This window comes from Falco peregrinus, chromosome 3 (genome assembly GCF_023634155.1).
Source record: "Falco peregrinus isolate bFalPer1 chromosome 3, bFalPer1.pri, whole genome shotgun sequence".
NCBI lineage: Eukaryota > Metazoa > Chordata > Aves > Falconiformes > Falconidae > Falco > Falco peregrinus.
The window spans coordinates 11,552,956-11,570,322 of NC_073723.1; the positions used below are offsets into that span (position 1 = coordinate 11,552,956).

The 17,367-nt window shown below is 38.3% G+C and overlaps 1 long non-coding RNA gene across 1 annotated transcript in view; it reads left to right on the forward strand.

Annotated features, from left to right (window-relative positions):
- Positions 1 to 11,119, forward strand: part of LOC114011690 (uncharacterized) — a 40,754-nt gene extending 29,635 nt beyond the window's left edge. The window contains exons 2-3 of the long non-coding RNA XR_003553732.2: positions 1,841 to 1,988; positions 9,249 to 11,119. This is a non-coding gene — a long non-coding RNA (uncharacterized LOC114011690). The remainder of the gene's footprint in view (positions 1 to 1,840; positions 1,989 to 9,248) is intronic.
- Positions 11,120 to 17,367: the final 6,248 nt, after the last annotated feature.

Here is a 17,367-nt window from a genome sequence, read left to right on the forward strand (position 1 = left end):
GCCTGTGATTTGCATTACCCCTGGTCTGCAGGGGCCTAAAGATTATTAGGGAAAGCTAATCAACTTATGATTCATGGGTCCACTCCACCCCAGGATTTTTTTTCTGCTCACTGAAAAAGCTTGAAACTCACTGCTTTAGACCCCTTACAATCAGATTTTCTCTGTATGATTGCATTCTGCCAGAACAGCTACATAAGAGGATTTTAGTGTTTTCACTAACAGAAAGAACAGCAAATTCAAGTGACAGAGAAAGCTTCTTCTCTGTACTGCCCCATACCTACGTGTCACTATTCTTACCCACCTTCAACACCAGCAGACCCTGGCTTCAGATAGGGCCTGATGAGAGTGGGCTGAATCCACCTACACAGAGACGGATTTCCCACACGGAATCAGGAACTGAAAATGTATGTAAGTAATTGATGTGTACAGCTGGTGATATTTATAGGTTAAGAGTCCTCTGACTTTTCAACCACACATTTGGGGATTTTGTTGTTATGGAAGCTACTCAACTCTCTTTGCTCTCTTTACTAAGTGTCAAGGAGGAAAGTTGTACTTGCAGAAATGTAATACCCTGAGCCTCCAGACTGAAAGCACATAAACAGGCCTAATGTCATAGGGTAGCCTTGAATCAGGCCCACAGAAACCAGTTCTCCTTCTTCGGCATCTTGAATTTTTGCTTTGATTTCAAGTGGGGAAGAGGGGACTCACATGACATAATCTGACTATGTATGCCCAAAGGAAGAATTCATTCTGGCTACTTACTTCGTATGAAGTCTTGCATAGGTTTATTTTTATATCTGTGACATCTTTATTTACTGTTGGCTCTTTCTAAAAACAATAAGCCCTTCCTGTGCTTTTTCAGACTATTGTAAGTAAGCAACTCTCCTTTTGGTTTTAAAATTACCTTTTGGGAAAGGAACATTTGTCCTACATAACAACCAGTAAATTAAAGAGGACGTTGACCAGAAGATACATCTGTGTCTATTACAGCAAGTTTGCTGACTTCCTGCATTGTTACTTCTCTACTGTTTTGCAAGTGTGGGCCACAATCCATTCTGGGGTGAACAAGAAGTCAGAAACTTCTCAAGTGACAGATTTTCCGTGAAAATTACAACAGGCAGCTACGGTTTTACATAGACCTGGACCTTCCCCACCTCCCAACTTCTTTCACATTGGTTTATACCCAGATTTTCAAAAGACTTCAACCAAAGTAGTAGACTATTTTGAAGACTTTAGAATCTTGGAATTTAAAAAAAAACCAAAAACCTCATAAACCTGGAAATCTAGTCTGTGTTCAGTACCTGGCCCAATGTTTCAGGCTATCTCTTTTTTAAGCTTTCAAAATCTCCTGCAAGATCTAAGAAACCTGCTCAAACTGTTTCTGCACAAGTTCTACCCCACTCAAAAATATGGGATCCTTAGAACAGTTGGAGCAAATCACAAAGGGATTTTTTAGCTCAATAGCTCTTTGCGAAAAATTACTCTTCATGTTTCTGTTTCCTACCTTCCCCATTTCCATCCTTCCATTCTTCCACTTGCATTATCCCTCAGGTAAACTACATTCTGCTCTTCTTTTCCAGCCCACCTTCCAGTACCAGTAAGTACAAGTCCTATATTTGCTTAGGTTTTGACAGCTGACATTAGCATCTTTAATTCCACCAGTTTGTGGAAAGGGTTGAAAGGGACAATTCCACTTGGTTGAATATTTTGAGAAATAATTGTTTGTTCTTCATCTTTCATTCTCCCTCCTGCCCAAGTAGAAGTGGAAAGGCATCCCTGATCCATGCTTTGTGCTTGCTACAAATGGTTTCCCTTTTTTTTCTGTTTTGAAAACCTGCAGGTGTTTTGAGGGGGAAAAGAAAAAGAGACATGAGGGCAGCCCTAGGCTTAAAAGAGAGACAGAAGGATATGAGACTTCTGGAGATCAGTTTTGTTGCTGGATGAGGAGAGTCTGAAAGAGAGACGGCCTATGAGCAAAACCAAGGCAGGTACGTAACAAGCTGAGAGAACAAAGCAGGTTGTTGATCTCCAGAAGCAATTATCAGATGAACTTTGTGAAGCACATAAAGCAAACAGGACATGCAAGACTGGTGTCACAGGTAGTAGAGAAATCAATCAGTGAGCTTGGATGGGAAGACAAGGTGCTGTCTGGCAAATTCCACAGGCTTGTGCTCAGTGGTTGTCAGCACAGATTCAGGCCAGAAGTGACAACACAGATAGTAGCCACGAAAACCTGACCATCCAGTTCTGCTATCAAAATCACAGTGGTTTTTTGCTGACTATTAGAAAGTATCTTCTGAAAGGTCTGTTCCCTCTCATCCCAGCCACCCTGAGCAGGGGGTAAGCCCTGGCAACATATCAGGAACTAGAACCTACTGCTTTATACCTGTCTGTGACTGTATCTGATTTAGGTAACACCTTTTTATCTGCAACTTATCAGTCACAGGCAATGCTCAGAAAATGTTCTCACTCCTCATACACAGTGAACCTGGTCCAAATTTGTACCCTCTCTTAGGTTTGTGCAGTACGGGTACCAAACAAAACTGACATCCTAGGACAAAACAGCTTATTGCATTTGGGAAACAGCGTCTGGACCTGGTTTGCAATTATAATGAAGGCACACAAATAAACACAGAGGACTCGAGTGACACAGGCAGGCTATGAAACAGAAATAAACTGACAAGGTCAATAGAAATGGTGCTAGGAAGGCACTGAAGACATCATTACACTAGAGGTTAAACACTGAGCTGTTCATTTAGTGGTTATCCCATTAGTGCATGGATTGGAAACAAAAGTCGTTAAAGCGACTTTATATTTAGAAGTAAGCTTTGTTTCACCCAAAAGTGCACTGTCAGGTATCATAAAAATGCCATTCCTCTTGAGGCACTTTGGCTTCTAGCAAATCAGATCCAGACTGCTGTAGTGTAACTACACCCAAATACATTTTGAGCTCATAAGAAAGATTTGCACCTATGAATTGCATTCATCTCATCTGGAACAAATGTATTTATTCTGAGTGAGGAGGTACAGAACAAAATGCTCTTGAGACACAGAAAGTTTTTATTCACTCCTTTGATTCAGTATCTTAAGGTTAGTCATGGCAGGTGCAGACACTATTTCTTTTCTTTCTTCATGTGCACAACCAGCTCATACAGTTTCCTTCATTAATGGGGAAAGATTGCCTCTTAAATAATGACTTTTATTGACAGGACTTTATTTTTTCTTGCATACTGATTCAGTCAATTTAAATTAAACTATTCCCCCATACAACTCTTTTCCTCATTTCAACCCCAGCTAAAGTAATGGATCCTATACCACAACTTTTTTCTAAACTCAGAATGTTTTCTTTCAACAAACTTATTAACACCAGTTGTTATTGCCTTATTCACTCATCTTTAAGATTCTGCTCTGTTTTATTTGTGACCTTGACCCACTAGGTTTTGGACATAAAATTTGCTCTTTTGCTACTGGCTTAGCCTGATTTTTTTTTCCAAACAATTTTCTATTTACCATAGATTTTCTTACTTTTGAAAATTTTCCCTTTGAAATTTGAATTTCCCTTGAGAAAGGCTAGGGGAAGAAAAGCATGGTTTTATTTCAAGATTAAAACTGGTGATCTTTTCCTTTGAAAGTTACATGGTTTGGAACAAACACTACAAAAGGACAAGGCAATGGCCTTTGTATCAGGAAAATGTGCTTCATAAATATGCATTCAAAATAGATCGTGCTACAAGCCTTCTGGTGCTGGGGGAATCATCCAATTTTGCGTATGTAGAGTAGAGGTTAACTAGGGTTCAGCAGTTAAAACTGTTCTTCCACTCTGGTTTTCCAGAGATAAAGAAACACCAGCTCCCCATCGCATGTGCCAGATCCCAAGTAAGGAGCAGGCATCTACTTGACTCCTACACAAAAGAAGAATAAGATAGGATAAGCAAGTAGATGTGGCAACAAGAGGTGTCAGGAGGAGTAGGGAAAAGGTGGCTAAAAGCAGCAAACCTGCAAACCAGTGAAAAGATGCCCTGAGGGATAGGTGAGACAGATTTGATGAAGTGTGTGGGCATGGAGCTGACTGGGCAAAGGTACCACAATGCAAAACTGTGAGATTCAGAACAGACCCAGGGGGATAAGGAGCAAGTGTCTAGAGGCCAGACACAGAGTGAAGAGATGGAGGGGACAGAAAGGTGAGAGTAATTTTCTCAGAGCAACTTTGTAGAGCTCTGCCGAAATACAAAATGCAAAGTTTGTGAGTGTGATGAAGACCTTACATGTGAAAGAAGGAACAAAACATGAGTGTGGCCCTGTTTTGACTGTCTTTGCTTGTGCTTATATACAATTACAAGGTCAAAATTTAATGTAATCTTACACCCAATGAAAATCTTAAGGGAAAATATGTCCAGTCCAGTACCTGAGTAGATGAGCATTTAAAGAGAGAAATTATAGAACTGCACAGACACAGAAAGAAAACGACAGATTGCAACATGACTCTAGAAAACAGGAAACAAAATCAGAGGAGTAGACTTACAGTTGTTACAGGCAAAGGGTATCTTACACTTCAGTGACATTCCATTACGTCAGCAGTAGGCAGGGAGAAATCTTAATGCTCCTGAGCATTTTAATTCATTAATAAATACTGTTACATGAAAGACTCCTTTTTCCATCAATCAAGAACGTGCAGAACAACGTGTCAGAGCTCTGGCAAATTACACAAAGATGATTGATTTGTGCAATTACCAAACTCTACAGGCTGAACTAATTTGTGATAGAATAATGACAGGACAAAAATCCAGTCACTCAAATGAGAATGCTTAGTGATCCCATTAACTCTACAGAGAACTAAAGACTTGCACAGCTAGTGAACAAGCTCACATCCAAATAGAGAATATAAGCAAAGCAGTCACAAAGGTATTTCAGAACGTAGAGCAAGGAAGGCATGAAAATTTACTGAAAATTCAACAAAGGCAGGCATACAAATACAAAGCAGAAGAGATGAACAAAATCCAAAGATCTATGGCTATTGTGGAAAAAATAAAAAGATAATAATGAAATGCCCTTTACACAGGGTCACATGCAAATATCCTGACAAGACAAGTCATTATGCAAAGGATTGCAGACAAAAAAAAAATGCCCCCATATTGAGAAAGTAAGCAGTGACTCAGAGATCTTTGCATGTATGTGACATCAGTGCAGTGCAAAACAGCAAAAAATAAATGGACTGTGAAGTTCAGACTAGCACCAGATGCAAAGACAAGGCAGCAGAACACAATAAGAAATGGAATGCAAATGAACAGTGGGCATCAATGTGTGTGAAAGGCACAAAGACCTCTTCAGAAGCGTACATGAAGAGAAAGGGAAACAGCAGAACCAAATAGCAAATTCTTTGATAATGTAATCAAACAAAATTTTAAATTCTCTGATAATATAATCACAGCACTATGAGGCCAAGTAAATTAAGAGTAGAATATCAAGTAAGGAGTAGATAGTTCAGGGAGTACAAATGTTAGAGAGACATTTAGCCTTACTATCTTATGCATGGTACACAAGACAAGTATGTGGTACCAAGTTCTGCAGAGCCGCCCTACACTATGAAATGAATAGCAATTGAGTCAAAGCATGAGATCTTCGGCCAGCTAGAAAGACGTCTATCTTTCTGTAAGAAGGAAATGTAAAACAGAAGGCTAAGGGACATCTCTGCCTTTGTTGCAGGGAAAGGAGGTGGAAAGAGTTCAGTAACAAATCTTTGAGAACAAATATGAATACGTGTTCCCATATCTTTCTGTGTTGGGCACTCACAGAGCAACCTCACCTCTGTCTCAAAACAGCAGGACTTCACACAAACTGAACATGTAGCATTTTTGCCTCCTATATTCTTTATCGTAACAGTCATACTTAAGGAAAACAGAAAAACTCCTAAGAGATCAGAGCCACTCTGAAAAAAAGGCAACAGAGAAGGACCATACGGAAGCCTACAGGTGAATTCATCTCCCCTAACTGCAGGCAGACAGAAGTTACACGTCCTCTAAACTGCTTGCTTACTCTGCCCTGAAAGTTAATAGACAGCTATCCCTGGATGAGGTAACTGTCCTGGAGGCACTTGTTTCTTCCTACTGATTTCAGCCGGAACTTTATAGCTAGCTCAGAGCACAGCCCTACCTTTTTGCTCGCTAAAGCCAGGAAGATGCCATATGTAGAACAATGCAGGAAAGGAATCAAGAAAAATGTGGGGGAAATGTACACATGAACTTCAGTCCCTGAAACAAAAAAAGGAAGTGAAGCTGTTACTGCAAATTACTGCATTATCATAGGCCACTAGGAATTAAATTAACTGCCCTAGTAGTCCTCTCAGACAAGACCACAAGACATTTTAGCAGCTATGATACCCCAAAAATACCACTTCAGCCAACGAACACCTACTTACACAACTCAAAATAGAGAAACAATAAAATCCAATTTGTCCAATGCCAGCCAAATAAACAAGCTAAATAAATTATTTAAAATTGTTATATACTACCAAAAGAAAGGTGAGAAAGTAAAAGTCACAGGATCACAGAATGGTTGAGGTTGGAAGGGACCTCTGGAGGTCATCTGGTCCAGCCCCCCTGCTCAACCAGGTTGCCCAGGATCATGTCCAGATGGCTTTGGAATATCTCCAAGGACGGAGACTCCACAGCCTTTCTGGACAACCAGTGCCAGTGCTCAGTCATCCTCACAGTAAAAAAAAAAGTGTTTCCTGATGTTCAGATGGAAACATCATATGGCACCATTCTTAAATTCCAAGAGATAGTCATAAAAAAGCACGGGCCAAGACTTTTGTGACAAACTCTCTATAAGAAAATAATGTCATTGAGGAAAAGGGGTAGTGTTTGACCAAGCAACAACTTTTTTTCTTCACTGCCTATTGCACCAATATATCACAGCTGATCTGTAAGAAATGCTGGAAGCAAGTCATGAGGTTCACAAGGAGTTCATGCCATAGTCATTTTTAAGACTGATTATGAAAGACATTTTGCACCACACAAGAAAAGATTGCGTAAAACAGGTCAAATGGTTTGGTTAAAGACAACTAAAACCTGAAGCAAACTCTTAGGGTGAGGAAAGACACCACATTTACCATACACACTCTATAAGAGAATGAATTTGGTGGCAAGTGAAGCTAGACCACCACAACAGGAAAAGCTGTAGATTTGTGTTCACAAGTTTTCCTGTATGAGGCAACTCAATATTAGATTTGTATTTTCACTGTCAAACAAGACTGCAATGTCATTGAGCTGAATAGCAGGAAAAGAGGATACTGGGAGATAAGGTGTTTTTCTGAAATTCACTTGCATTTAGTCTTTAGCAAATAAGAAGGAACATCTTCAGAAAGACATGATTAAGAAAAGGATCCAGATCTATGAACCAATTAAAAAAAAGGGACAATACCTCTGGAACTGGCCTCTGAGTAGGACTACTGGTAGATAATTTTTCCGAAAGTGTATTTCCAAACATAAAACCAAATTCTGAAGGTTAGTCTTTGCTAAAATAAGGTTGATGGAATTCTTTCATATTCTTTCATATTCTTTCATCTTTAATCTTGTTTAGTAACAAGATATTTCTTAAAATGGGCTCACAAATGCCAGATCTTATTTTTTCCCCCTTTAGCAAATAAATCTGCTTTGAGTTATGCAGAGATATACTCCTGAAATACTTCCCTATCAGAGGTGCATTTTGACAATCTACAAAGTAGGAGCACATGCTTACCATGTGGTTGTAATGATCAACATTAGTGATATTCAGATACATATCAGATAAGTAGAGGCAAACCTCTTCTTTTACTGTTTATCAAGCCTTTTAGCAAAAAGCAGCTGGTAGCTTATAACTCCATTAAAAAAAAAACAAAACAAAACAAAACAAAAAACCAAACAAACAAACAAAAAAACCCCTGAAAAAATGGATATCAAAGAGCTCTAACAACAGAAAATGTGCTCCACAATTTAAGGAGGATGTTGAGGTACTTGAATGCATCCAGAGGAGGACAGCAAGGCTGGTGAAAGGGCTGGAAGGAATGTGTCCTATGAGGAGTGGCTGAGGAGTTTGTCTTTGTCTACTGTGGAGAAAAGAAGGCTGAGGGGCAACTTCATTGTTCTCTACAGTTTCCTGAGGAGGGGAAGAGGAGAGAGAGGTGCTGACCTCTTCTCCCTGGTGTCCTGTGAGAAGACATGTGGGAATGGTTCAAAGCTGCACCAGTGGGTGTTTAGACTGGACATTAGGAAGCAATTCTTTACCAAGAGGGTGGTCAAACACTGGAAGAAGCTTCCCAGAGAGGTGGTCAATGCCCCAAGTATGTCAGTGTTGAAGAGGCCTTTGGACAATGCCCTTAATAACATGCTTTATCTTTTGGTCAGCCCTGAAATAGTCAGGCAGTTGGACTAGGTGATCATTGTAGGTCTCTTCCAACTCAAAATATTCATTTCTATTCTATTCTATTCTATTCTATTCTATTCTATTCTATTCTATTCTATTCTATCCTATTCTAAGCACTCTTGAGAGAATTGACCAGTCCTATATGAATAGAACATGGACCAAAAAGCAATAGATGACAAAATAGATTTAGCATATCCCAGCATGAGATGAAGCAAGTGCAAAGCAGTAGTCAGTCATCGTAAGAAAGACTTAATGTTTTTCCAGCATCTTGATAAATAAGCAAAAGACTTTGTACCAACACACAAAAGATGTTACTCCCAAAACAAAATAATAAACTCTCACTAAAGCTGGTATTGATTTATCTGAAATCGATTTTCAAGGAATGTCCCTGAGAGTTCAGTATGTGCACAAGTTATGTTATTCATGTTTCATTTCACTAAATCCCATGAAAGTGACACAAGGAAAGTTATGGTATGAACATCCTAGTACGGGTCTGTTTGACATATATTTATAAGAAATGGTCAGGAATTTAAAAGCACTTACAGAAAGTACTTGATGGTTGTCATCACACAAAGAGCAGAATAAAGCCTGGGAACTGCTTTTTCTTGGCTGCCATTTCACATCAATCGAATGTGAATGGCAAGGAATGGAGAATCTGAGAAAGGAACTATGAGAAAGTGTCTGTAACAGGGGCAGATTACATGGAAAGGAAAAAAAAGAAGCAGAAAAGCCTATGCTCCTAGAACACACTGTCCCAGAAGGAAGCCTGAGGCTTGCGAATCTCATCTCCCACCCTCTGTATGGAGTCACTAGGAAACCCACTGGAAGACACCCCCTTTCTTTTGCAGCACAAGCTACGACAGAGGATGACACCCCACTACTGGCACGATGGCAAGCTACAGTAACCCAAATGGCAGGGGTCAGGGTGGCACCAGTCATGCATTTGAACGGTGACATGTGAATATGGAAAGGCACACTGGAAGCTGGAAGTTTGATCCACTGCCTTTCAGCACACACCTAATACCCTTCAGCTAACAGTGGCTTCTACTGCTAGAATAGTCTACCTTTTTTCAACCTAACTGGCAGTAAAATGCAAAAAAAAACCCTGAGATGTGTCTTATGACCAACAGCTAAAACAAGGCTAATTGCTCCCAGGGAGAACGCCACCATGTATTCTATGGAGTGATACAAGGTTGAGCTTAAATCTTAATCTAGTTGGAAGACAGCTATTTTTAGTAGAATTCTAACACACGGAACCAGTACCTTTTAGTTCAACACTTTCTGAAATTTTCCCAAATGTAGAAACAAACCCAAAATAAAATAAAAGATGTACACAGTAGGACAGAAGGTATCTGTGAAAAAATCTGGGTTTCAGTTCAGTGATCAAAGTGGAAGTAACCCATGGAGATACTGAAGATTTAGACTAGTGTAATGAGAAAACAATTTTTATTGGAGACAAAAATGTCAATTAAAATGTTTACAGTCACAGCATTTTGCTTTTCATTGCTGCATGACAGCCCAATATTTGTTCAGATAGCAGGGATAAGCCAATTCCACAGCTTCAGAGAAGCACAAGTGAGCAAATTCAAATAATAATACCGTAGCAACAACCCCATGATCACCTCAGTGTAAGAAAACTGGATCCCTCTGGATCACTATGTGGATGCTCAAGATACTGACATGGAAATCCTGCAACCTTACAGAACTGTTTTTAATACACTTCTTTCACTTTTTCCCCTATTGTCATTATCTAATTAGAGATGGGATGAATCGGTTTTTCCACCTTTCTACACTATACTTTCCCTTCATGCCACAATTCATAGTAATTGATACTAAATAACTTCAGCACTGAACTGTTATTAGCCACAGCTTAGTGCAATTCTATTTTAAGTTTGCAACAATCTAATTTACTTTTGCTATGCCAATCAACATCAGTATTACATATGAAGGGGAAAACGAAAAAGCCAAGTTTATTATTTCTGGTAAAAAAAGAACCTAAATATTTTCTCTCGGGATTACATAAGCTTGTATCTGCCAGAAAGACATGTGGCATTGGAAATCCCGTGGTTCAAAACTGAAGGTAATCTGCAGGCATCAGTGAAGAACAAATGGGAGACAGCTGCATACGAACCAGAGGAGAGACCATCCAACTTCTGTGTCATTTACAGAACTTACCTTTCACCTGCACACCTCAAGGATCACAGCACCTTCCCTTTCCTCCTGTAGGAGCCATGACAAGATGAGGTGGCCCACTCACTTCAGCCCAACCTGACCAGAACAGCCACTGGTAGCCAATGTGCCATGGCAGAGTAGCTGACATCGTGAACAGATGCTCGTGACTGACCAGGTGTTTCACATACTGAAGCCAACAAAAAGCAATATCAATGACAAAACAAAATAAATAAATTAAAAAAAAAAAAAACAAAACACCCTGAGATCAAATAAAAGCTGTACTTTATGACAAAATAAAGGTCTTAACTTGCACATGCTGTCTGGAAAGGAAACCATATGCTCATTCTGCATAACCAATTAATTTTGAAATATATTTTAATTGCATCTGTCCATATCATAGTCTATAAACCTTCTGGCTTGCTATAGGTTTCTCTATTCTTTACAGGTATCACTATAAAAAGTTCAACTATTGTCTCTCAGTGTGAACTAAAATCTCACGTTTACAGTGACAAAACAATGTTAAAATATTTGACTTCAGAAACCCATATCTTTCATCAAAATTAGTGTTCCTTTCTATCCAATAGGTCAAAAAAATCTTGCTCACAAAGAAAATTCAAATAACTGAAGAGGGAGGCAGGGGTTCTCTAAATCAAGCGGTGCTGATTTTACTTCTTGTCATGACTACAGGGGTTTAAACTACTCTTAGAAACAGTCTTAAGATTAATCTTTTTTGCATAAATTTGTCTGCGTATACTGCATAGCAGTGACTGCTACTAAAGAAATATTTCACCAATAGACATTTTAACTTCTAAGCAAGCCAAGAATTAAAAATCTAAATATTTTGATAAAAGGCCAAACATTGCACATATTAAAACCATCTTTTTTCCCTAAGAAATTGAATAGAGCTTGATTACAAGTTTTATTTTTTAGTTTTATTTTCTTTCCTTGACATTTCTGAAACTGATTTAGGAACAACAACAACAAAAGCCCTACCAAACTCTACCAAGAAACTAATACAAATGAAAGTGAGAAAAAGACTAAATATGCTATTTGGACACTTAGCCAGCACTTATTACACCCAGCTTTCTAGAAATGTTTAATATTCTATTGATACTCCATATATTTTTTCACCTTAAAATGTAAGTGATCCTATGGCTGATACACAATGTTAAACACACAGATTGTAGATTCCAGTAAGGGGGTAAGATCCAGGAGGATATGATGATAAGATCCAAGAATCCAAGATTTTGTTCATACAGTTACAAAGAACAATCTTCCATTGAACATTTTCCCCTTCTTTGAGCAAATTATTAAAAGATCAAAAATCAAGATGACATTTATAAGAAATAGTAATAGCTGTATACAAAAACAAACAAACAAAAATTGCAGCTGTTATGAATAAAGAGATTTCACACTGTAAATTTCCATTTCTAAGTAAGAAATTAGACTATGCTCTGCATTACTTGTAACTGTCTCGTTGCAGCTCTTATAATCATGTGGGTTGGTATCCTCATGATATCCTAATATTTACAGATTTCCCATAACATATACCCAAATGAAATCCACAGCCCCTAAAATTTACTGCTTCCTCCTATACTAAATTATTTGACTCGGTTGGTTTAGTGATAGTCAGGTGGCCTTTTGAGAGAAGTTCCTTCAAAAAAAAGATCCCAAAACAACATGTTCTAATAGAAAGAACACTAAAGCACACAAGACATTTCTCAGGTAGAGGGAGGAAGCACTAGCAAAGAGACAACACTTCAACTGAGGTTGCAGCTGCTTGGAGAATTGTCCATGGGTAATGAAAGCCTAATTTCCTACAGAACTATCCTCCCTTCTTTTTACTCCATGATTTCCCACAAACTCTTAATTTTTTCCTACTTTCTTCTTCCAAGCACAGATGTGATGGGAAGCAAAACATGAGGTTTGAAGAATATGGATTATTACCTGCCTGTCAACAACCAGCTGCCCTTTGTGTTTTGATTGTGCAAGCTCTCAAAATATGAAATTCAAACTAATTTCTTTGTTCTCATCAATTTCTACCACCAGTAGGTTAAAGAGCTGGTTTTCAATTGCTCTTCCTGTCCTGTAGCAAATGTGTATGACTCAGATCACTAGAGCAAAGAGTCTTCTACTTGAAGAAATTACTTCCATTTTTTCAGACCACCTTTGTCAACTGGAAACAAAGGCAGTGACTAAATATAAAATATTAGTAAGCAAAATATGTGGTTTTTAAAAGAGGAGGTGAACAAATAAAATTTTAAAGTTGTAGAAAATATGAAAAGTATTTCTTTGCCCAAAAGAATCCTATTATATAGCAGAAAGTCCAGGCAAAACATTTTCCTTGTAGCTATCTATGAGTATTACTTCAGACAAAAGGAATTTGCAAGTTTCATTCATTGTCAGTATAGAAATGCTGTTCTGTTCCTACTGGCTCACATGGTATGTACACAAAGATATTGGGGGAGAGAATAAACGGAGGGCAAACCAACTTGTTATTTATTCATTTAAAAATCAAAAAAAATACTGACTTACAGACTAACTGACTCAACTAATGGAACAGAGGTAGAACAATTTGGAAATCTGCTTGCATAACTGAAAACTCGTAAAAATATTTTTGTTTGTTTTTTAAAAGCAATATTCCACTGGGGGAAAATTAATAACAGTTACCTCCAAGATCTTTGGAAAATAAAATTTTCATCACAGTTCTGCATATTGGAACTTAACATAGGAATAATAATCCAACTGATGTAATTTTAAAATGAGGATGAGTATCTTGAAAAACAAAACAAAACAAATTCTCAAGTAAATTTTGGAATGAAATCATATGTGCACTCAGTTTCAAGGCATCTGCATTTTTTCAATCGAGTGGCACAGAGGTTTTTTAGTTAATAATATTTTTAGTTAATAATATCACTGATACTATTCCATTCTAAATGAAAGATTTGCTTTGGACAACGTTAATTACATGTTGTAGCTAGAACCATGCCATTTATGCTGATAGGTAAAAGAAAAACACTTTCCTCTACCCTCTTTCCCAGAAAAAAACATGTTAATTTTAGAAGTAATTAATAACATTTCAAACTGAGTCAAGAATTGCTTTTCTTTTTTTTTTTTTTTTTCCAGAACCCCACCTGAATATCTTGTATAACTTGGTGGACTGCCATTCCTCACTTTGGTGTTCCTTCAAAAGGTTGGGGTCCATCCGCCCCCAGTAAACACAAGCAGCACAACAAGGGGTTGTGGGTTATCAGAAATGGCTTCTGCTCAGATCCTGTGCCACAAAGACTTTTCTGTCACTCACTCACAGGTGATTGACAGTAAGCACTTTCTTCGGGGCCTTATGATGGGAAGGGAGGTGCACATGCTACAGTCCTGCGTGTCCCTGTGGAGGTTTCTGAGGGCTCATTGTAGAAGACAGAAATATCTGTCAGAAGTTCTGATGGGATTCCAGCTGAACTGGCAGAAGTGAAGAGCTGCTGACCCATACACACACTTAGAACAATTATGTTTTGGCCAGCATTAATATATAAATGGGGCTTAAATTAATTTAAATCACATTTGGCATAGAAGAATGTGTTTTTCATCCTATAGCATTGTACATAGCACCAGGTGAATATTTTCTGGCTCGGGAGAGTAAGAGATCAGACAAGAGAGTCCCAAAAGTCCATTGAAAGTTTTGAAAAGCTTTTGAGCTGACCATTAATCCAAAGACAGTTCTTACAAAACACGGATAACCACAAAATTGAGACCTCCTTTGAATTCGCTGGTGAATACTTCATCGCAGAAAGACCAGAAAATGTATTTATGTAGAACAGCACCACAACCTATTAACACTATTAAATTTCTTGCTCTGTTTGTTAATATTCTGTAAGAAAGCAACAGCAACAACAGAACTGTAGGAACTAGTTAAGAAGGCTGGAAAAAAATAACATAATGAAATGGGTATTTCACGTGTTTCTCTTCTATTCGTTCAAAGCAAGGATGTAAGCATTTTTCAGGCTGACATAGTATTCTGATTTTACCAGTATTATTTTCCTGTCAGACAGTGAACATATTGATAAGAATATTTAAAACACAAAATATTCCTATTGCTCTAATGTTCAACTAGAGCTAACTTCAAAGAAGGAGTTTACTGTACATGCCAGTGTTACGGAAATTGCTTCACGTTGGAAAGCTCAACTGTTAGCAGAGAATGAGGCTCTTGAGTATCATATTTGACTTTAATCTGTTGTGAGAGATGCATTTACTTCGTTAAAAAGACTGCTGTCTGCAGACACAGCTAAGACAAATGAGTTTCCTTCTGGTAAGACAGAACACTATCCCAAACAATTATACCTTGCTACAGAAACTACTTTGAATATACATATATATGTGTACATATGTAGATCTCCACAGATGTATTTACTTTTATACAAAATGTGCGTGTTCACATATGTGTCTGTGAACTGGGTGGCAGGTAGTCCCCACATTCTGTTTTCTTAATGTGTAACAAATACTAAAAGAAAAAAAGAGAAAAAACAAACAAACAAAGAAAAAAAAAACCACAAAAAAAACACACGAAGAACTTACGGAAATCATAAAACATCATAGTATCAAGATTTTCCTCTCTGCAAAGCAAGGACTGAAGCATTTTTTCTATCCTTTCTACTGTAAGGCTCTCCTACAATTCTTTACATGTCTTCCAAACATTACCTGTTTAGACTGAAGTATTTCACGTTCTTGTTTTTCAGAAGTAAATGACCAGTTTCCTCAGAAATAAATCAATATCGAGGAAAACCCATGTTAGAGCACTGTAAGAGTATTTCCTAGGGCTCCTCTGTGCTTTTGAGCAGGAGCTTCAGGTTTGGCAGATGGATCTTCCCGGTACTGGTTTTTTATTCTGATGAACATCCACTCAAACTAGTTTATAAGCCTCTGAATACTTCAGTCTGTATCCACTCAGTGGGTTATTAGCAAAACACTTCTCTGCTCCGGTCTTCTCTGCTCAGATCACCATAGAGCCCTGAGGGATGAATGGGACTTTCCCTGGAATTGTGTCTGGCATGATGTAGTACCTGCTGCAGTGACAGAGCAACTCAGGCACCAGAGAGATGGAAAGAGAAGCAGGCTTCATAGAATCAAGTAAGAAAAGCATAAATTGAGTTGCAAAACCAGTACAGATGCTGGAGGTGTGGGATGCTGCAATAAGAAAATAAGTGAGCAACAAGGAGTTGCAGAGCTGGGAGAGAAAAGCAAGATTCGCCATCTGCCCTAGATATTTTCTGTGACCTGCAGTTTTACTGGAATTTAAGTGCCTAACTTCCACAAAATTGATTTTATTTGGAACTGAGAATCTAAATAACCTTTTTTTGGTGGGTTTTTTTCTTTCTAAAAAATAAGTGACCCTCAGGTCCATCTGTCAAATGGCCCAGACTTTACTTGTATATTCTTCTCAACTTTTCCACAAATCTTGTTACCATGTAATTTGCTTTTAGAAAGTGTTAAACTACAACCAGAAGGGAGAGAAGGGAGAGAGGAAGGTTTTGATCACACAGGATTTTCTGAAGCAGCAAGAGCCTTTGAATACATTATATAGGCTGCCATTCTGGAAGTCCTTAGCTTTATCTTAACTGTTGGAATGTGTTGTTTTGCTGTTTCACAGCATGGAGGGGACTCTGTATGAAAGTCACCAGCTGTTCTTTGAGAAATGTATGCTCTAATCACGTTATCAGTTTACTCATCTCTATAACCATTTTCTGTTTCACATACTTTACAATCTGATGTGACTGGATATGGCTGGATAGGCTGGAAGGAAATACTCATCCTTGACTTGTCAGCTTTATTGTAACACTTCAGGAAAGGAAAAAAGAGGGGAACCTTGCTCTGACATGGCACATCTGAAGACTGACCTCTCTGTTATGTATATTTTTTTAAAAATACAGCAAAAAATACACCCCAAAACCCCCACCTAAATCTTTATTCTGCATCATTGAATACAGTGGAAACTTTCTCTTTGACTTAATCAGATACAGAAATAGGCCATAGAAGGGTGAATATGAAGACCTAGTTATGTACATAATTACCACTTCATCAGCTGACACTGTAACCCTGGCAGGAGGAAAGAAGGAAAGAACAAACCACTGGATGTCCATGTTGTAGTTGGCAGCCTTTGGCTACAGAAATTACACAAGGACCTCTAGTTACCACTATAGGACCTTTGCCCAGAACCTAAGCCACCCAAGCGAGCCATCTTTGTCCTATACCATCCTCATTCTCTGCACCCTAAGAGTCAGTTTAGTTGCACACAGTTATTTGGAGAAGCAGAACTCCAGGGAGGTAGCTAAGAAACAGATGATGAGCTAGGCAATGACTAGCAGAAGTCTTTATTCTGTTGAATTTGGGTTTTGCTTGTGTCACTGTATAATAAATATCTATCTAATTATACCACTGTAGTCAGGAGAATACAGTAAATCTAATCTCAGAGAGCACTATAGCAAAAGCCTCTCAAGGCTTTCTCAACCCCTTCCTGAAATACAATCAACCAAAGCATTGTTGTCATTCACTCTCCAAAGTAAAAATATTTCTTCTTTAACTCTCAGTAAGAAGAAAAGATGTGAGCTTCATTACAAGAACACTAAAAATTAGCATATGAGTTAAGGATGGAAGCACCTAGCTGAAAATACAAGGATGGTGATGGGCTTTACTGAATAAGACACCAGTCTTTGAGTGATGGTGCGAGGTAATTGGAGATTCTGAGCCTGATATTGCACTCAATGACTTTGCAATTCACTATAGCTACTCTTAATTTAAATC